This window comes from Mytilus galloprovincialis, chromosome 3, assembly GCF_965363235.1.
Source record: "Mytilus galloprovincialis chromosome 3, xbMytGall1.hap1.1, whole genome shotgun sequence".
Taxonomy (NCBI): domain Eukaryota; kingdom Metazoa; phylum Mollusca; class Bivalvia; order Mytilida; family Mytilidae; genus Mytilus; species Mytilus galloprovincialis.
Window position 1 is genome coordinate 28026369 of NC_134840.1, and position 22903 is coordinate 28049271.

Here is a 22903-nt window from a genome sequence, read left to right on the forward strand (position 1 = left end):
ATGTTAGGGATCGAAACGGTATTTGGAAGGCCATATAATTTACTCTCAATTTAAGATTGACTCTTGAATTTTAAGAGACAATATAGGATGAACGGATCATACAAACCGGAGGGAAAATATGATACATGCCCAAACAAATAATATAAACGAGTCTAAATTGAAAACTACGTTCAAACCTATGATTGCGTTGGATAAAAACCGCAATTTTTATACGTGTGCATGTCAAACAAATTTCGTTGTAGAAGGGTCTAAAAACAGCACAAACAACATTTTCCAAAAGACCAAAAATGTGAAAAAGTATATTTAAACAAAACGCATTTGACTAACAGGTCGAACAACTGATGTTCTTAAACCCTGCTGACTGCCATTGACGATTGCCAAATAAAATTGATCACAAGATGTAACAAAATGGATCTGAATATAAATTTAATACGTCACAGAAAAAAAATTGTTAACTTGTGGCTACGATGTTTTGCCACAACCATTCGGTGTCAATATTTCTTTAGTACACCAGATCTAGATTTCGACAATATATGTCTCTTCAGTGATGTTAGGGATCGAAACGGTATTTGGAAGGCCATATAATTTACTCTCAATTTAAGATTGACTCTTGAATTTTAAGAGACAATATAGGATGAACGGATCATACAAACCGGAGGGAAAATATGATACATGCCCAAACAAATAATATAAACGAGTCTAAATTGAAAACTACGTTCAAACCTATGATTGCGTTGGATAAAAACCGCAATTTTTATACGTGTGCATGTCAAACAAATTTCGTTGTAGAAGGGTCTAAAAACAGCACAAACAACATTTTCCAAAAGACCAAAAATGTGAAAAAGTATATTTAAACAAAACGCATTTGACTAACAGGTCGAACAACTGATGTTCTTAAACCCTGCTGACTGCCATTGACGATTGCCAAATAAAATTGATCACAAGATGTAACAAAATGGATCTGAATATAAATTTAATACGTCACAGAAAAAAAATTGTTAACTTGTGGCTACGATGTTTTGCCACAACCATTCGGTGTCAATATTTCTTTAGTACACCAGATCTAGATTTCGACAATATATGTCTCTTCAGTGATGTTAGGGATCGAAACGGTATTTGGAAGGCCATATAATTTACTCTCAATTTAAGATTGACTCTTGAATTTTAAGAGACAATATAGGATGAACGGATCATACAAACCGGAGGGAAAATATGATACATGCCCAAACAAATAATATAAACGAGTCTAAATTGAAAACTACGTTCAAACCTATGATTGCGTTGGATAAAAACCGCAATTTTTATACGTGTGCATGTCAAACAAATTTCGTTGTAGAAGGGTCTAAAAACAGCACAAACAACATTTTCCAAAAGACCAAAAATGTGAAAAAGTATATTTAAACAAAACGCATTTGACTAACAGGTCGAACAACTGATGTTCTTAAACCCTGCTGACTGCCATTGACGATTGCCAAATAAAATTGATCACAAGATGTAACAAAATGGATCTGAATATAAATTTAATACGTCACAGAAAAAAAATTGTTAACTTGTGGCTACGATGTTTTGCCACAACCATTCGGTGTCAATATTTCTTTAGTACACCAGATCTAGATTTCGACAATATATGTCTCTTCAGTGATGTTAGGGATCGAAACGGTATTTGGAAGGCCATATAATTTACTCTCAATTTAAGATTGACTCTTGAATTTTAAGAGACAATATAGGATGAACGGATCATACAAACCGGAGGGAAAATATGATACATGCCCAAACAAATAATATAAACGAGTCTAAATTGAAAACTACGTTCAAACCTATGATTGCGTTGGATAAAAACCGCAATTTTTATACGTGTGCATGTCAAACAAATTTCGTTGTAGAAGGGTCTAAAAACAGCACAAACAACATTTTCCAAAAGACCAAAAATGTGAAAAAGTATATTTAAACAAAACGCATTTGACTAACAGGTCGAACAACTGATGTTCTTAAACCCTGCTGACTGCCATTGACGATTGCCAAATAAAATTGATCACAAGATGTAACAAAATGGATCTGAATATAAATTTAATACGTCACAGAAAAAAAATTGTTAACTTGTGGCTACGATGTTTTGCCACAACCATTCGGTGTCAATATTTCTTTAGTACACCAGATCTAGATTTCGACAATATATGTCTCTTCAGTGATGTTAGGGATCGAAACGGTATTTGGAAGGCCATATAATTTACTCTCAATTTAAGATTGACTCTTGAATTTTAAGAGACAATATAGGATGAACGGATCATACAAACCGGAGGGAAAATATGATACATGCCCAAACAAATAATATAAACGAGTCTAAATTGAAAACTACGTTCAAACCTATGATTGCGTTGGATAAAAACCGCAATTTTTATACGTGTGCATGTCAAACAAATTTCGTTGTAGAAGGGTCTAAAAACAGCACAAACAACATTTTCCAAAAGACCAAAAATGTGAAAAAGTATATTTAAACAAAACGCATTTGACTAACAGGTCGAACAACTGATGTTCTTAAACCCTGCTGACTGCCATTGACGATTGCCAAATAAAATTGATCACAAGATGTAACAAAATGGATCTGAATATAAATTTAATACGTCACAGAAAAAAAATTGTTAACTTGTGGCTACGATGTTTTGCCACAACCATTCGGTGTCAATATTTCTTTAGTACACCAGATCTAGATTTCGACAATATATGTCTCTTCAGTGATGTTAGGGATCGAAACGGTATTTGGAAGGCCATATAATTTACTCTCAATTTAAGATTGACTCTTGAATTTTAAGAGACAATATAGGATGAACGGATCATACAAACCGGAGGGAAAATATGATACATGCCCAAACAAATAATATAAACGAGTCTAAATTGAAAACTACGTTCAAACCTATGATTGCGTTGGATAAAAACCGCAATTTTTATACGTGTGCATGTCAAACAAATTTCGTTGTAGAAGGGTCTAAAAACAGCACAAACAACATTTTCCAAAAGACCAAAAATGTGAAAAAGTATATTTAAACAAAACGCATTTGACTAACAGGTCGAACAACTGATGTTCTTAAACCCTGCTGACTGCCATTGACGATTGCCAAATAAAATTGATCACAAGATGTAACAAAATGGATCTGAATATAAATTTAATACGTCACAGAAAAAAAATTGTTAACTTGTGGCTACGATGTTTTGCCACAACCATTCGGTGTCAATATTTCTTTAGTACACCAGATCTAGATTTCGACAATATATGTCTCTTCAGTGATGTTAGGGATCGAAACGGTATTTGGAAGGCCATATAATTTACTCTCAATTTAAGATTGACTCTTGAATTTTAAGAGACAATATAGGATGAACGGATCATACAAACCGGAGGGAAAATATGATACATGCCCAAACAAATAATATAAACGAGTCTAAATTGAAAACTACGTTCAAACCTATGATTGCGTTGGATAAAAACCGCAATTTTTATACGTGTGCATGTCAAACAAATTTCGTTGTAGAAGGGTCTAAAAACAGCACAAACAACATTTTCCAAAAGACCAAAAATGTGAAAAAGTATATTTAAACAAAACGCATTTGACTAACAGGTCGAACAACTGATGTTCTTAAACCCTGCTGACTGCCATTGACGATTGCCAAATAAAATTGATCACAAGATGTAACAAAATGGATCTGAATATAAATTTAATACGTCACAGAAAAAAAATTGTTAACTTGTGGCTACGATGTTTTGCCACAACCATTCGGTGTCAATATTTCTTTAGTACACCAGATCTAGATTTCGACAATATATGTCTCTTCAGTGATGTTAGGGATCGAAACGGTATTTGGAAGGCCATATAATTTACTCTCAATTTAAGATTGACTCTTGAATTTTAAGAGACAATATAGGATGAACGGATCATACAAACCGGAGGGAAAATATGATACATGCCCAAACAAATAATATAAACGAGTCTAAATTGAAAACTACGTTCAAACCTATGATTGCGTTGGATAAAAACCGCAATTTTTATACGTGTGCATGTCAAACAAATTTCGTTGTAGAAGGGTCTAAAAACAGCACAAACAACATTTTCCAAAAGACCAAAAATGTGAAAAAGTATATTTAAACAAAACGCATTTGACTAACAGGTCGAACAACTGATGTTCTTAAACCCTGCTGACTGCCATTGACGATTGCCAAATAAAATTGATCACAAGATGTAACAAAATGGATCTGAATATAAATTTAATACGTCACAGAAAAAAAATTGTTAACTTGTGGCTACGATGTTTTGCCACAACCATTCGGTGTCAATATTTCTTTAGTACACCAGATCTAGATTTCGACAATATATGTCTCTTCAGTGATGTTAGGGATCGAAACGGTATTTGGAAGGCCATATAATTTACTCTCAATTTAAGATTGACTCTTGAATTTTAAGAGACAATATAGGATGAACGGATCATACAAACCGGAGGGAAAATATGATACATGCCCAAACAAATAATATAAACGAGTCTAAATTGAAAACTACGTTCAAACCTATGATTGCGTTGGATAAAAACCGCAATTTTTATACGTGTGCATGTCAAACAAATTTCGTTGTAGAAGGGTCTAAAAACAGCACAAACAACATTTTCCAAAAGACCAAAAATGTGAAAAAGTATATTTAAACAAAACGCATTTGACTAACAGGTCGAACAACTGATGTTCTTAAACCCTGCTGACTGCCATTGACGATTGCCAAATAAAATTGATCACAAGATGTAACAAAATGGATCTGAATATAAATTTAATACGTCACAGAAAAAAAATTGTTAACTTGTGGCTACGATGTTTTGCCACAACCATTCGGTGTCAATATTTCTTTAGTACACCAGATCTAGATTTCGACAATATATGTCTCTTCAGTGATGTTAGGGATCGAAACGGTATTTGGAAGGCCATATAATTTACTCTCAATTTAAGATTGACTCTTGAATTTTAAGAGACAATATAGGATGAACGGATCATACAAACCGGAGGGAAAATATGATACATGCCCAAACAAATAATATAAACGAGTCTAAATTGAAAACTACGTTCAAACCTATGATTGCGTTGGATAAAAACCGCAATTTTTATACGTGTGCATGTCAAACAAATTTCGTTGTAGAAGGGTCTAAAAACAGCACAAACAACATTTTCCAAAAGACCAAAAATGTGAAAAAGTATATTTAAACAAAACGCATTTGACTAACAGGTCGAACAACTGATGTTCTTAAACCCTGCTGACTGCCATTGACGATTGCCAAATAAAATTGATCACAAGATGTAACAAAATGGATCTGAATATAAATTTAATACGTCACAGAAAAAAAATTGTTAACTTGTGGCTACGATGTTTTGCCACAACCATTCGGTGTCAATATTTCTTTAGTACACCAGATCTAGATTTCGACAATATATGTCTCTTCAGTGATGTTAGGGATCGAAACGGTATTTGGAAGGCCATATAATTTACTCTCAATTTAAGATTGACTCTTGAATTTTAAGAGACAATATAGGATGAACGGATCATACAAACCGGAGGGAAAATATGATACATGCCCAAACAAATAATATAAACGAGTCTAAATTGAAAACTACGTTCAAACCTATGATTGCGTTGGATAAAAACCGCAATTTTTATACGTGTGCATGTCAAACAAATTTCGTTGTAGAAGGGTCTAAAAACAGCACAAACAACATTTTCCAAAAGACCAAAAATGTGAAAAAGTATATTTAAACAAAACGCATTTGACTAACAGGTCGAACAACTGATGTTCTTAAACCCTGCTGACTGCCATTGACGATTGCCAAATAAAATTGATCACAAGATGTAACAAAATGGATCTGAATATAAATTTAATACGTCACAGAAAAAAAATTGTTAACTTGTGGCTACGATGTTTTGCCACAACCATTCGGTGTCAATATTTCTTTAGTACACCAGATCTAGATTTCGACAATATATGTCTCTTCAGTGATGTTAGGGATCGAAACGGTATTTGGAAGGCCATATAATTTACTCTCAATTTAAGATTGACTCTTGAATTTTAAGAGACAATATAGGATGAACGGATCATACAAACCGGAGGGAAAATATGATACATGCCCAAACAAATAATATAAACGAGTCTAAATTGAAAACTACGTTCAAACCTATGATTGCGTTGGATAAAAACCGCAATTTTTATACGTGTGCATGTCAAACAAATTTCGTTGTAGAAGGGTCTAAAAACAGCACAAACAACATTTTCCAAAAGACCAAAAATGTGAAAAAGTATATTTAAACAAAACGCATTTGACTAACAGGTCGAACAACTGATGTTCTTAAACCCTGCTGACTGCCATTGACGATTGCCAAATAAAATTGATCACAAGATGTAACAAAATGGATCTGAATATAAATTTAATACGTCACAGAAAAAAAATTGTTAACTTGTGGCTACGATGTTTTGCCACAACCATTCGGTGTCAATATTTCTTTAGTACACCAGATCTAGATTTCGACAATATATGTCTCTTCAGTGATGTTAGGGATCGAAACGGTATTTGGAAGGCCATATAATTTACTCTCAATTTAAGATTGACTCTTGAATTTTAAGAGACAATATAGGATGAACGGATCATACAAACCGGAGGGAAAATATGATACATGCCCAAACAAATAATATAAACGAGTCTAAATTGAAAACTACGTTCAAACCTATGATTGCGTTGGATAAAAACCGCAATTTTTATACGTGTGCATGTCAAACAAATTTCGTTGTAGAAGGGTCTAAAAACAGCACAAACAACATTTTCCAAAAGACCAAAAATGTGAAAAAGTATATTTAAACAAAACGCATTTGACTAACAGGTCGAACAACTGATGTTCTTAAACCCTGCTGACTGCCATTGACGATTGCCAAATAAAATTGATCACAAGATGTAACAAAATGGATCTGAATATAAATTTAATACGTCACAGAAAAAAAATTGTTAACTTGTGGCTACGATGTTTTGCCACAACCATTCGGTGTCAATATTTCTTTAGTACACCAGATCTAGATTTCGACAATATATGTCTCTTCAGTGATGTTAGGGATCGAAACGGTATTTGGAAGGCCATATAATTTACTCTCAATTTAAGATTGACTCTTGAATTTTAAGAGACAATATAGGATGAACGGATCATACAAACCGGAGGGAAAATATGATACATGCCCAAACAAATAATATAAACGAGTCTAAATTGAAAACTACGTTCAAACCTATGATTGCGTTGGATAAAAACCGCAATTTTTATACGTGTGCATGTCAAACAAATTTCGTTGTAGAAGGGTCTAAAAACAGCACAAACAACATTTTCCAAAAGACCAAAAATGTGAAAAAGTATATTTAAACAAAACGCATTTGACTAACAGGTCGAACAACTGATGTTCTTAAACCCTGCTGACTGCCATTGACGATTGCCAAATAAAATTGATCACAAGATGTAACAAAATGGATCTGAATATAAATTTAATACGTCACAGAAAAAAAATTGTTAACTTGTGGCTACGATGTTTTGCCACAACCATTCGGTGTCAATATTTCTTTAGTACACCAGATCTAGATTTCGACAATATATGTCTCTTCAGTGATGTTAGGGATCGAAACGGTATTTGGAAGGCCATATAATTTACTCTCAATTTAAGATTGACTCTTGAATTTTAAGAGACAATATAGGATGAACGGATCATACAAACCGGAGGGAAAATATGATACATGCCCAAACAAATAATATAAACGAGTCTAAATTGAAAACTACGTTCAAACCTATGATTGCGTTGGATAAAAACCGCAATTTTTATACGTGTGCATGTCAAACAAATTTCGTTGTAGAAGGGTCTAAAAACAGCACAAACAACATTTTCCAAAAGACCAAAAATGTGAAAAAGTATATTTAAACAAAACGCATTTGACTAACAGGTATATGATGTGGTAGATTGGCCTCGATATTTCCTCATGCAGAATAGCTACATATGTTTCTAAATGCAAAATTATTCATTGCACTTCCGTTGTTGATTGTACCTGATATGGAAATATTCAAAACCTGTTTAAAAGAGAAAACAAAAGGCTTGATTTACGCATAAACCAGAAGACGGAAAACAGTATAAAATGAGGAGACGTGTTATGATTGTCAATCAGAAAAGTATCAATCAAATTTCAAGAGTTGACCTACAACATGGTAGACAACAACCAACAATTACCACTGAATTACAGGACTCTGACTTGGGACAGACAGATAAAGAATTTGGTTATGTTGAATATGCTTGTGTGATTGATATAATTTCCCATTATGCCAAGTTTAACATAATTGCAACTACGAATAATATTCACCAAGACATTGCTAAAAGAAGTAAAGTAATGGAAAAACATTGCTGTTGAAATGCATTTAAATGTAAAATTGAGAATGGAAATGGGGAATGTGCCAAAGAGACAACAACCCGACCATAGAGCAGACAACAGCAGAAGGTCACCAACAGGTATTCAATGCAACGCGAAATTCTCGCACCCGGAGGCTGGCCCCTAAACAAATATATACTGGTTCAGTGATAATGAACACCATACTAAACTCCAAATTGTACACAAGAAACTAACCGTTAACATAATACAAGACTAACAAAGGCCAGAGGCTCCTGACTTGGGACAGGTGCAACAATGCGGCGGGGTTAAACATGTTTGTGAGATCTCGTATATTTTTTTAAAGATAGTTGTATTCAATTCATTTGATGTGTTTTAGCGTTTGATATTTCCATTTAATAAGGGGCTTTCCGTCTTTGAATATTTTCCTTGGAGATCGTTTTTTTTTTTATATGTTACTTTAGATCAACGATTTAGCGGCAAGATAATTTTACTGAATTTTTTATCTGTATTTTACATTTCGACAATCTGTCCGAAAAAAAAAGTAACTGTCATTTATACTGAGTGCTTGACAATTTATATTGTTCACACGTGATTGTAAAACATGGACGAAACATCCGTACATTATTTTCTCTGAAAAAAAAAAAAAAAAACACGGGTGAAAATAAAAAGATAAGATTCAAAAATAGGAACCCTCCTTCCTTGATGAGTGCGTTTTACATAGACAAATACAATCGTATAATATAATCAAAATGAGAATGTTAATTTGATGTATGCCTTTTTGTGCTTCTTCGTTACATTTGTTGTTTTTATAGTTATTAAGATGATAACACAATGTTGACTGATGTACCCCTATTTTTGACATTTTTAATTATTGTGTCTGTTTGTTTTGTACACGCATCGGTGACAATATAACGGAATTTGATGGGACTGTCATACAAGTGAGAGGTTTAGCTAGCTATAAAACCAGGTTCAATCCACCATTTTCTACATTTGAAAATGCCTGTACCAAGTCAGGAATATGACAGTTCTTGTTCATTCGTTTTTGATGCGTTTTGTTATTTGATTTTGCCATGTGATTATGGACTTTCCGAATTGATTTTCCTCTGAGTTCAGTATTTTTGTGATTTTACTTTTTTCTATGTAAGCCTTTTAGGCCCGTGCTAATTTACTTTTTACCGAACATATCTTATATGGAAAGTCAATGATCAAACCGTTCAGTATGATTTGTTGATTTTCAAAGGGATCACCAAATAAGAATAGAATTGTTGTATTTAATTCAAACTAGTTTACAAAAAACAAACAAATTCTGTAATAAACCACTTCAAAACTCAAACTAGTTTCACACAAATTCGTCCTCATTAATCAGAAAGATAACCTCTGTATTATAAATCCACTTCTTTTCTTCGAATAAACTTTAATTTATTTAGTTTTGAACAGTTTAATCAAAAATCCAGGCCAATTTTAAGATTAAAACATGATTATATGTTACATATAATTATCTTATTGTACAGTCTTTAAACAGTCAATCAGGTTCACATAGTGCATATTTTTTTTAAGAAAGCATCTTCTATGTCATGAAGCATTACCATAAATACCTAAAAATGTTGCAAACAAGAAATTTCGGTCGGTTCAGGCAGAGCATATTACAACGATTTATTGAATAATTGTTGGAGAAGGGCGTTCTTTAAAAAAATACCAGAAATAAGGTTATATGTACTCTAATTCAGACTCCTTTAGTTTAGTATAATTTGTTCTTTCGTGCTTAATTTTACAAAATAAGTAGAATTTCCATTATTTTATCATCTATGTTTTCAAAAGCAATAAAAAGCGCTGAACATCATTTAAGTTTATTGAAATATAGAAAATAGTGTCGACTTCGAGAGGCTAGGAGCAATATGTAACAGTACTCTTTGACTTAACTAGTTTTACACTACCTAGATATAAGAAGATGTGGTATGAGTGCCAATAAGACAACTATCTATCCATGTAATAATTTGTAACTTGAAGTAAACCATTATAGGTCATAGTACGGCCTCCAACATGGAACTCTTGATTACACCGAATAGCATGTTATAAAGGGCCAAAAACTATTGTCAAATCATTCAAACCTGTTCATTATCGACTTTTAAATCCCTAATCTTATCTTCGATAAACATCCACATTTTAAAATATAATGCATAAACAAAACTAATTGAAGACAATCAAATATATCGACTGCAGTTCGCTTTGATACTCAAATATGGACTTTTCTGTCAAAATATATCTATTAAATAAGGAAAGCAAATAAACTATATTGAATGTATTAACGTTATCATGTAAATCCTTCCATAAAATTCATACCTCTTCACTTTGCTTAAAATGTTCAATATTTATGGAAACAATATCCTTGTTGCCATAACAACTGAAAATTTATCTATGCCCTATTCCCCGTACTGTCACATTTGATGGCAAGGAACGTGCGTCTTTGACGAAGCAGCTAATTTATAAAGCCGTTTTGTTTAGCCTATGACAGATGCCGGATGATAAAACGAACAACATATAATCTTTTGTAGATGACTGAATGTCCGTCCAATGCATTAGGATTATGCTGAAAATTACTTACTTTTTATTTCAGAGAACGATAAGTATACATTGATAATACCAGTAAATGATACGCACATATTTATTCAAGTGAAAAAAATAAATAAATAGAATTTAGATAAATTATGAAGCGATCTGAGAATTAGAAAGAATGGTGCTAATTCTAATATGACGTGCTTCTTTCGCTTTGTGAACAAACCCATGCTCTAAATCGAATAAAATTTGTTTGCACATGCGTATATTGACTTCTTCAGAATAATGAATTTTATCAAATTATCATGCACTTAATATATTTCCTTAACTTTAAAACACTGTCAAACTCTTAAATGGTGCACATGATGTTACTTATTCATTTATTACGACTGTAATATGTTGCATTTCGAAACTTGCATATTTGACCTAGATACGACAACCGTTCAAGGTGGCTGTTCAAACTCCTCCCTCTGAAAAATTACAGTGCCAGCCGTTTGCTTCTTTACAAACAAAACAGGAAGGTTCATGGAAGAGCCTACACGAACGCTTTTACACTTATACTTATCGGACATGAAAATTACCTTAATTGTTCTATTCAGAATCGAAATAATTGATGCAAGCTATACTTTATTGTAGTTTTAACATGGGTAGGCATTATATTCGTTATTATTTTTATCCGAGCGTTATTTAAGCCCTCACTATCGCTCGGGCAAAAATAATCACGAATATAATGCCTATCCATGTTAAAACTACAATAAAGTATAGCTTGCATCAATTATTTCTTAAATAAAGAACATAAGGGACGATCTGTGTATAACAGATGTCGAAAGTGTGCTGAAACTTAATATATGATCTTCAGTAAGTTCTTTCGACACCCGACAGACACGTTTTAGATGTTTGAGACGGGTTATATTATGAACTAGTTTCATTTTGTACGCATCCCTTCCCTTTTTAGTTCCATCAGTGGAAAGTCTTTCTTTTTTATACATGTTTTACTTTCAAAAATTTGAACTTGGCATTGCAATTGACAACGATTATCGTGAGAAATTGTAATGTCGAGGCCTTAAAATGGTCGACAATAATCGCGAGAAATTGAAATATTAAGGTTTTTAAATGATCAACGATTGTTGCAAGAAATTGTCAGAATAACGCCTTAAAGGAGATATATAAAAAAATAAATATGATATTTTTTGTTCAATCAATTATCAAAGTGAAAGAGTGAAATAATAATTGGTATGTAGCAGCCAGTTTAGTTTAATATAGGCTGAACATCGCTAATGAATTATTTGTAATATAGGCTGAACATCGCTAATGAATAATTATTATTATTCACTTGAAAGATGATATCTTTGCATTAGCCTGTTACTTCTAGGAAATAAATAATATTTGTTGAAAAATACTAGGTTCAATCCACCCTTTTTTAAACAAGAAAAATGCTGTGCTTAGTAAGGAATATGACAGTTGTTATCCATTCGTTTGATGTGTTTGAGCTTTTGATTTGCCGTTTGATTAGGTACGCTTTCCGTTGTGAATATTCCTCGTTCGGTATTTTTGCTATTTTAACGTATACAAGACAACACATTGCGATTTTAATTTCCGTTACCCTTCAGTTCAATAGTTATTTTTGGATAATTTAAGTACCATGAACTTTTATAATCTAGTGATATATTCCATTATGTTTGGGCTAATTTAGAACATCTTACCTGACGATTACATTTTTGGGTGCATTTTCACTATGTCAATTTCGAAGGAAAATTGTGTTCTGCTACAACTTTATATTATTTTTGCTGTCAGAAACAGTGAAATGATTTGACTGATTATGAACAATATTAATAACATTTTGTTTATGTCTAAAATGATATCGTTTTTGACCAAAGATTGAAATAAATGTAAATATGCATTTACTCTGTACTTACATTGTATTACAGATCAAATTTATTCGTTTATTGTGTGTTTATTTGTGTCACTTCATTTTTTAATTGAGTTAAGTCATTCCAATTGACATTTTATAGTGTGTCTTTCTAGATTGTGACGTTATACTACTGTTTCAGAAAAGGGAGACGGTTTGGTACCACTAAAACGTTTAATCCCGCTGCAATTGTTTGCACCTGACCTAAGTCAGGAATCTGAATAGACCGCAATTATATGTTCAATGGTTGTCGTCTGTTTATGTGGTTCATAAGTGATTCTCGTTTCTCGTTTTTGTATAAGGATTAGACCGTTGGTTTTCCCGTTTGAATGATTTAACACTGGTAATTTTTGGGGCCCTTTATAGCTTACTGTTCGGTGTGAGCCTAGACTCCATGTTGAAGACCGTACCTAGACCTATAATGGTACAAGGAGGGTGCATAACAAATAATTTATTTGGCTCACGATCATTTTCTTTTATTCACGTTAAATCCAATTCCTCAAGGCATTTTGATAGCCACAGGAAAAATATTTTCTTTTTCACACTAGGGTAACCGGTTACCCATGTTATCTTTGGCAGTAAACATTTTTAGAAAGTGTTAACAATCACTAGATATGAATTGAATTAATTCCGTCTGTCAATCACAAATTGTTCCAATAACGATTAGTATACGATATTATTTCATTACGTGTTCAGTCTTTTCACTACATACACTTTCTGAATGTACGAATGTACTTGGTTTTTTTTATCTCGTAACCAGTATTTGTTTTAACTGTGTAACATTGATTAAAAATACCTTCAATCTCACGTTCAATAGTATCCTTAAATATCGAAAGTATCTTCACATTAACTCCATTCTAAATATATACTTTATGTTGTGTCTTTATGACGTGTCAGACAAACTCTGTTTGTTTTGTTTTATGACAATGGCAATAGGTTTTATGTAACAAATATTATTAAGATATCGAGACAATGTCAAAGTTTTTTTATTATGAAAAACAGTAATCAGAAATCATGTAAATTAACATACTACATGTACTGATGGGTCATTGAAACTTGATTCTGATGGGTCATTTGTTGTACTCGAGAGTCACTATCAGTGCTATTAAGGGGTTATTCATTGTACTCAAGAGGTCTTGTCAGTGCTACTGAGTGGTCATTCATTGTACTCGAGAGGTCATAACAGGGCTGGTGAGACGTCATTGATTGTACTCGACAGGTCTTGACAGTGCTTCTGAGGGGTCATTCATCGTTGTGTCAGGCTTGTGTACTATTATCTAGATATAAGAAGATGTGGTATGAGTGCCACGTGATGAGTGCCAATAAGACAACTCTCCATCCAAGTCACAATATATTGCTATGTAAAAGAAAAACCATTATAGGTCAAAGTACGGACTTCAACACGGAGCCTTGTTCACAACGAAAAGCAAGCTATAAAGTGCCATGGCATAGTCGGTTCATTTCGATCTATGAGTTGAAGTCCCTCTGGTATCTTCGCCCCTTTTTGTAGTCGAGAGGTACTCACAGTCCTACAGATGGTTAATTTATTGTGCTCGAAAGTCTCCATGTTGAACTATTTCAATTATCTCCATTTCTAATATAGAAGGGAAGGTTTAACAAATCGACACATAGTTACAGTGGAATCCTAAAACAATGAACGCAACAGTCTTAATGTAGTAATAGTGAGCAATTGATAGTAAGAAACTATAGACAAGGTTAATTAACCAAAAGGAAAGTTTTTCAGTTTTTTTTTTTTAACTCTATCTCATTAAAAAAAACGGTCTCTCATCGCTCCCGTTTTCTGATATGTCGCGATTGTTTTTAACTATATCTATAAAAATCAGTATATAACAGAGTAATCAGGCTTACTTAAACGGAGTGCATTCTTATGTTTCGTAGGTATTGTTTTTAGCGTTGTCGGAATATATAGATATAAAAAGATGTGGTACCAGTGCAAATGAGACAACTCTCCATCCAAGTCTTCCAAATATGTATGCCTTCAATGCTTCCATTTCGTAATTCCTAGTTTCACATCACTGCAAAATAAGGTTAATATGGTACGAAAAGTGACAAGTTGAACGTATGGCCGATCTTACCTTCCTTTTGATTTTTGTTTTAAATAGTAGCTAGGCAAAACAAACAAACAAATCATGAAGCTTACTTTTAAATAACTTAGCATATTTGGTGCATATTTTTCACAAATTACTGAATTTCACTACAATGGCATCAATGTGTTGAATAATTCAATGCTTAAAATAAAGATAAATCGATAAAAACATTCTTTTTTTTTTTTGCGTACATGTCGATATTTATGTCATAGCAAATAAAATTTACATCAAAAGATGATACTTTTAGGTTTGAAATTAATGTATTGAACAAAAGGTTCACTCATCAAAATAATGTCCGCTAAAACTGGGTCGGAATATTTTCAGCTAATGACTTGCTTTACAACTTTTTAAATGTTTTTATCAATTATATTCTCCTTTGAGCTGTCATGAATACCGACATTCGTTAATCACAGGTCGTTTTTATGACAAAAATATGTAAATAAAGTTATTAGAATAACGGACGTTAAAACCAATGTCCGAAAACAATACTTTATCTTCAGACAGTGTTTCCAATATTGAAGTAGAACATTATTTAGACGACTTTTTTGCGCAAATTGATAGCATTCCAATGATTGGACATATATGCACAAACAGAGACATTTAAAATGACATTGATAACATTGAAACGGCGAAAATGGCAAAGGTGCAACAAATCGACAAAAGTGCATTATACAGCTCAAGGTCACCAATGGGTCTTCAAAACATCGCGAAAATCCCTCACCCGGACCGGAAGCAGACTTCAGCTGACCCCTAAACAAACATTTATACTAGATGTTTGCCTATGTAATTCAAGTCAGGTGTATCGTTCCAGCTATATATGTCAACGGTAAACAAGAAAACAAAATTAAGAGAAGACAGCCAGAACAAGCTCTATCATCAAGCTTAAAAACATGACAAGAAAAAAAAAATTAAAAAATTGAGACAGTTTGGAGAAAGATGTATGGAACCAGCATTTCCAATGGGCCCAAGAGAACACAGTTGATAGAATAGAAGAGACAGTTGGAAGTATTATTAGCCACTAGAACAGACCCGCGAAATCGCGGCCATTACAGCTTGTGAGATTTTGTGGCTGGAGAATTTCAGTAAAAAATTTCATATCTGGAGAATTTCAGAAAAAGTATCAAAATTCATAGGTACTTGGAAACAGTTTAAGTCCTCTTCCTTGTTTCCAATGTCCATTATTTTTTTCTGTTAAATTCCATTATTTTCGCGTTTCTGTATAATTTGAACATAGTTTTACGTATCTTTATTATAAATATTAAAGTGAATTTAATTTTCTATTAACTATTAAAGTTTCTTCTCCCTGGCGATCACTGCTATATTTTAAAGAGAGATTCTATATATAATAGAAGTATATTAATCATAGTATACATGATGATGATGCAGATAAACGTGAAAATAATTGTCTTGTCCCCGTCCGAGTACTTATGAAAATTATGTGTAAGTTTAAACCGAAGTTTAATAGTAGTGGTTCATACGATATAAAAACCACGATATGGACAACGATCTGATTGGCTTGGTTATTTTCAGTTTTGTTATCTATCATACGATTGGTTCTCAATGTTAAAACCGGAAGTCATGTGTGACATGAAAGTCGGGTTGATGACGGAAGCAATATTCGGACGCCTTAATTTTCGTTTTTCTCCCAAAATAACCCAAACTGAATAGTCATAAGAATAGATGACAAATGCGACTATGCATGGTACCTATAGGACACAGAGGCATGATGATTAATTTATTGTGGGAGAAAGAGAAGCGACACACAAAATGAGGTCTTCTCGTTTAATAGTATAGAAACTAGTTATGACTAATATAATGTGGAAAGAAAGTAATTCGAAAGAAAGAATGTGACCGGTAGTAGTAATATGTGCCGAACCAGCTTGCGAAAGAAAAAATAACAGTCTTGATAGAAAATATACACCGCTAGAACTATGATATACCGAACGAAACCAGCTTTTTTCATTGGAAACAAGACAAAAAAATCTATGGGAAAAGAGACCAATAAAGTTTGTCGAACCTTTATCTGTTGTGGGACAAGAAAATTTAACATAAAGTACCAACGATACAGTTACGATTTTTCTAATTTTGTAACATAATGCAAACTCAATAATAGTTGGGATACCACAAGTTTTTCAATCTTGCAAGTTATCTTGACGTTTCATTCTTAATTGATACTCATTTCAATATAATGATGTGAGCGATCAATGTGCAAATTAAGAAGTTTCCAATATTTGTAAGTGCCATTTCTGTCGGGTCTTGCTCGAAATAGTTGTGTCAAGTTTTAAATAACACATATAAGAAACCCTCTCCCAGATTAAAATGACGACAAAAACTCGTTCGTCGATACAGTTAATCAGTGAACATGTTAAAATGTTTTTCGTATAAACCCTCTCTTGATTGAAAGGTGCGTCGATAGAGTTAAAATGTGAACATGTTAAAATGTTTTTCGTATAAAACCTCTCTTGATTGAAAGGTGCGTCGATAGAGTTAAAATGTGAACATGTTAAAATGTTTTTCGTATAAAACCTCTCTTGATTGAAAGGTGCGTTGATAGAGTTAAAATGTGAACATGTTAAAATGTTTTTCGTATAAACCCTCTCTTGATTGAAAGGTGCGTCGATAGAGTTAAAATGTGAACATGTTAAAATGTTTTTCGTATAAACCCTCTCTTGATTGAAAGGTGCGTCGATAGAGTTAAAATGTGAACATGTTAAAATGTTTTTCGTATAAACCCTCTCTTGATTGAAAGGTGCGTCGATAGAGTTAAAATGTGAACATGTTAAAATGTTTTTCGTATAAACCCTCTCTTGATTGAAAGGTGCGTCGAAAGAGTTAAAATGTGAACATGTTAAAATGTTTTTCGTATAAACCCTCTCTTGATTGAAAGGTGCGTCGATAGAGTTAAAATGTTTTTCGTATAAACCCTCTCTTGATTGAAAGGTGCGTCGATAGAGTTAAAATGTGAACATGTTAAAATGTTTTTCGTATAAACCCTCTCTTGATTGAAAGGTGCGTCGATAGAGTTAAAATGTGAACATGTTAAAATGTTTTTCGTATAAACCCTCTCTTGATTGAAAGGTGCGTCGATAGAGTTAAAATGTGAACATGTTAAAATGTTTTTCGTATAAAACCTCTCTTGATTGAAAGGTGCGTCGATAGAGTTAAAATGTGAACATGTTAAAATGTTTTTCGTATAAACCCTCTCTTGATTGAAAGGTGCGTCGATAGAGTTAAAATGTGAACATGTTAAAATGTTTTTCGTATAAACCCTCTCTTGATTGAAAGGTGCGTCGAAAGAGTTAAAATGTGAACATGTTAAAATGTTTTTCGTATAAACCCTCTCTTGATTGAAAGGTGCGTCGATAGAGTTAAAATGTGAACATGTTAAAATGTTTTTCGTATAAACCCTCTCTTGATTGAAAGGTGCGTCGATAGAGTTAAAATGTGAACATGTTAAAATGTTTTTCGTATAAAACCTCTCTTGATTGAAAGGTGCGTCGATAGAGTTAAAATGTGAACATGTTAAAATGTTTTTCGTATAAACCCTCTCTTGATTGAAAGGTGCGTCGATAGAGTTAAAATGTGAACATGTTAAAATGTTTTTCGTATAAACCCTCTCTTGATTGAAAGGTGCGTCGAAAGAGTTAAAATGTGAACACGTTAAAATGTTTTTCGTATAAACCCTCTCTTGATTGAAAGGTGCGTCGATAGAGTTAAAATGTGAACATGTTAAAATGTTTTTCGTATAAACCCTCTCTTGATTGAAAGGTGCGTCGAAAGAGTTAAAATGTGAACATGTTAAAATGTTTTTCGTATAAACCCTCTCTTGATTGAAAGGTGCGTCGAAAGAGTTAAAATGTGAACATGTTAAAATGTTTTTCGTATAAACCCTCTCTTGATTGAAAGGTGCGTCGAAAGAGTAAAATGTGAACATGTTAAAATGTCTGCTGATCAGCTAATCAGAGTTAACCTTTATTGCAATGCCATTGGATAATACAATATATCATGTAGTACAAGTAATATCAGTACACGATTGTTAGATTTATGTCAGAATTGCTTTTAAGAAGAAATAAACTAAACTAGGAAACATTTCACAAGCTAATGGTGCCCAATACTCATAGGATTAGATAATTTAAAGATAATACCGGTTATGAATGTAATTTTACTCGGCTGACATGCATTGTATCCCGATTTTTCGATTTAATGGCTTGAAATGTTATTTAACAACCGTTAATCTAATTAATCTTAAAATTCACCGTATACATGGACGTTTGCTGTTAAGAGAGTGAGTTTAGATAGTAATCAGCCATTTTCTCTCGCTTGAAAATCGTGCATCTGAATCAAAATAAAGTTAAAATGCACTATACAGAGGCGGATTAAAGGGTCATGGTTCTCGTGAAACCTTTTATTATGGTTACTGAGTATACGTTTTACAAAGTCAACTCCTAAACGACGTAACGTTGTCGTGTCGGTGACACCTTCTTTCTCCCGTCCAAAGTCACTATATCCGCACATGCTTTACTAATATTATTGTCCTCACTTTTATTTCTGAACTTAAACAGCACAAAACTTTTCGTTAATCATTTTAAAACAAGCTTAAAGTCATCCCAAACGAGCCAGTTTTGTTAAATTATCAGACATGTACAGATTCTTGAAAAATATAGTTTGTAAACATGACTGCAGCCGTTTTATAAAAGCTGTATACCTTACGTTCAACTGTTTTGAAATATGAATTTGAAACAATGATATGAATATGCAATGCTGATTTCAGGAGAATATACATGTATTATATAATATTTGACATACAACATGTTATTCTTATTTGGAATATCCCCCGTCATTGAGTCCTAAAACAGCCACGACGGTATGTACTGTGTAGTTACTTAATATCTCAATATTTCCTTAATGTGTGTTTCAAGTAAAACTTGATGAAGACTATTATATCATTAATCGAATGAAGCCATTTGTCCAGAAACGTTAGCTTATTAAATCGAGAATGTAAGTCTGTCTCTCTCCCTAAGTAAAGAAGCTTGTCAGTGCCTTCTTTATGTCTTTCTTTGACCTTTTTTGTGTCTATTGAGAACTTAATGTTTATGAGAGATTCGTATTTTTCTATGTTGAATAGAGAATGAAAAAGGAAATGTATTTTAACTATCAATGTATTATCACATACAAATGTATGAACTAGCTACTGTTTTGGGAATCTCTTCAAATGATCGGTATTTAAACAGTTTGCGACTGGCTAGTCCTGAAAGTCAGTCCTAACTAAGTAAACTTTTTCGAATGAAAACTGTGTGTTGAAACAGGTTGTTTTTATAAGTCCATATATAAGTCCATAAGTATATACTATGATCCTGGCTAAATCCGGAATTGTTAACTAAAAAAAAATGAATGCGGTTAACATCGATAAAATAACATTCTTTCTGATTTTCTATCAATTCTAGTAAAATAGACTTGTTTGGCTTATAACTGATTCTGGTGTTTCGCTCTTTTTCTGAAATTTGTAATTTTCCAATGACGCAAGCAAACATCATGTGTCACCATAGAAACAACCAATTTTAATGAGGGTTCGAACCAGGTCAAGAGGTTTACTTTACTTAAATTCTGTTGTACCGTTAAAAAAAATCGACTGTTATATATGAATATGATTTTTGCATAAGAAAGAGAATACCAATAGGTGTGGTATACGTCAATTTGACAGCAACACAACAACAAAAGACAAGCAAAAGACATTCTTAATTTCAAAAATGCTTGTAAATTAAATAAACCAAAGGAAGTTCCTTTTGTAGCATTTTTTGGAAATAGAATATCATTCAAAATTAAACCAAGTTTTTTCCAATCAAAATGAAAGAATCCTTATGAAACGTCTATGTAATTTATTCCTGTTTCATCTTAATGGCCACCCAAATTGATCATTTTCTTTGTACTTTAGTGTTGCACTTTTAAATCTGACATAGTGTCTACTAGGACAAGTAATAATTTTAACTTACTTTTTTTCAGACAAGAACTGGTGGGTGGAAACCCATTTTTTATTCTCATTTAGGGTTCAGTAAATGTATAGACATATTTGCTTCTAATATCATTCCGTCAATAGCACGTATAATTATTTTCTTTTAACAAAATTTTAATCTGTTCTCACTAATTTCTTTTTAAAATTGACAGAGAAGCAATAAAGAAGAGTCGTATCTTACTTTTGTCATAGCACTTTCCAACTTTTTGGCAAAATCTTGAAAGTTCTAATAATAAAACGTAAAATCACAAAAATACTGAACTCCAAGGAAAATTCAAAACGGTAAGTCCCTAATCAAATGGCAAAATCAAAAGCTCAAACACACCAAACGAACATCGAATGGATAACAAATGTCATATTCCTGCCTTGGTACAGGTATTTTTTTATGTAGAAAATGGTGTATTGAACCTGGTTTTATAGCTAGTTAAACCTCTCACTTGTATAACAGTCCTGAAGCAGTCCTTATAGTTAAGTCACATAGGTTAGATATAGTATACGTTTTTGCGACACATATGTAAATATACGAGTCGACTTTACTTATAAAGCTCTTAGTTTAGTTCAAACATATTTATTTATAGTGGATAGGGAAACACGTTTTGCAACTTATATCAATCCCTTTCCACTTAAACGAATGTGTTGTTGCCTAAAGCTTAGAAGCCTAAAATGAAGGAATTTCATTAAGTTACATGTATAAAACAAGGTTCATTATTTCATATAATTTCAATGAATTATCTATGATATAAAAAGCACACCAAAAACAAATTAAACAAAAGCAAATAAGTTTGATATGACAGGCTGGCAGTTCTTCAAACCTGGTACTGAATTAGAGTTCATCTGTCACGTAAAATATCTCACAAAAGAACTAGGACAAAATAGTGTTGTGTTTGATTTTTCATCTGTAAAGTTGAAACTAATGAAACCGTAATTCACAGATGGGGTTTTGTCAATGTGTAAGCAGTTCAATATGTTTATAGAAAATTATAATATGTTCTAATCAAGATTTAAAGTCCATATTCTCAGAAATCATGTTTTTTCTGTCAAGGTCATTACCACATAATCATTACTATGATATCGTCCCATTTTTCCAATAATGTTGAACTCAATATAGCTTTGCTTGTAAAATTATGCAACAAAGAAATTGATTAAAGCAAAAAAAATATTTGACTTGACATCAGGAAAGAAATTCTGTATATGGGATAAACCACCGGGATTAATTGTTATGTACAATCTGATTGGTTGCTAGACATTAAATCAATAAATTGCTTGGCAAGAAAGGGAAATCTCCCGAGTTTGTTTTTACCATAGTTCTGAATTAATATTTCACATTTTCAACTAAATTCTTTTAAAAATCTTCTTTTTTTCTATCCTTGAAAGATTTAATTGTAACTGTTATATTCGAAGTCGTCCTTGAATTATGGCGATTTTCTAGATAACAAAATGTGTCCATGAACTCAGTGCTTTAACCAGAATTTCTCAATTAATTTTATAGATTCTTGTCGAAAAATCTAAAAATATAGCTTCATGAAAATAAAGCAGAAACCGATACGACTGTCGGTTCTATGTATACTGCATTGTCGTTTGTATTTGTTGCACTTCAGTGTTTCAGTTGTTTCGTAGTTGATGTGATTTCGGTTTTAGTTTGTAACCCGAACTTGTTTTCCCTCAATCGATTAATGACTTTTGAACAGCGGTAAACTAGTTTTGCCTTTATTTGACAAGGATTTGAAAAAATGATAGCATACACATTATTTCCTACCTCCTAAAACCCGCTGTTCCTTAAATTCAAGCAACTTATGCTTCCCCAAACAAATTTCTGCAGCATTTTTTTGTATCTTTGTCTATCCGTTCATCCGTCCGTCATAATTAAGCCATTGAAAATTTGTCGACAAATAATTTTC

At 32.7% G+C, this 22903-nt stretch overlaps 1 protein-coding gene across 1 annotated transcript in view; it reads left to right on the forward strand.

The window, feature by feature from the left end:
• Positions 1-22903, forward strand: part of LOC143067604 (uncharacterized) — a 126812-nt gene that overhangs the window by 93698 nt on the left and 10211 nt on the right. The gene's annotated exons all lie outside the window — the stretch shown is intronic.